The sequence below is a fragment of the Phaethon lepturus genome, unplaced genomic scaffold (genome assembly GCF_000687285.1).
Source record: "Phaethon lepturus isolate BGI_N335 unplaced genomic scaffold, ASM68728v1 scaffold37238, whole genome shotgun sequence".
Classification (NCBI taxonomy): domain Eukaryota; kingdom Metazoa; phylum Chordata; class Aves; order Phaethontiformes; family Phaethontidae; genus Phaethon; species Phaethon lepturus.
Window position 1 is genome coordinate 1 of NW_010557506.1, and position 288 is coordinate 288.

Sequence of the window (288 nt, forward strand, 5' to 3'; positions counted from 1 at the left end):
GAGCCCCGCAGCGCAGGGATGCGCTTCTCCCTCGGGGCCGCCGCCGATGGCAATGCAGAGAGCCGGGCACCTGGCGGGGTTCGTGCCGCTCTGAAAATGCGGTTGAGCTTGTAGCTCTTCCCCTGCTTCGCGTGGAACATGCCTCCGCTTTCGCTGCAGCCGGGACGCCGCGGTTAACGGTGCTACAGCTGGGAGTCTCCAGAGCTGGGCGCGATTCAGTGCCCGGCTTGAGGCAGGATGAAGGCAGGTTTGGATAGCGGCTGGGGCGCTGAATCTGGCCTACCCCTG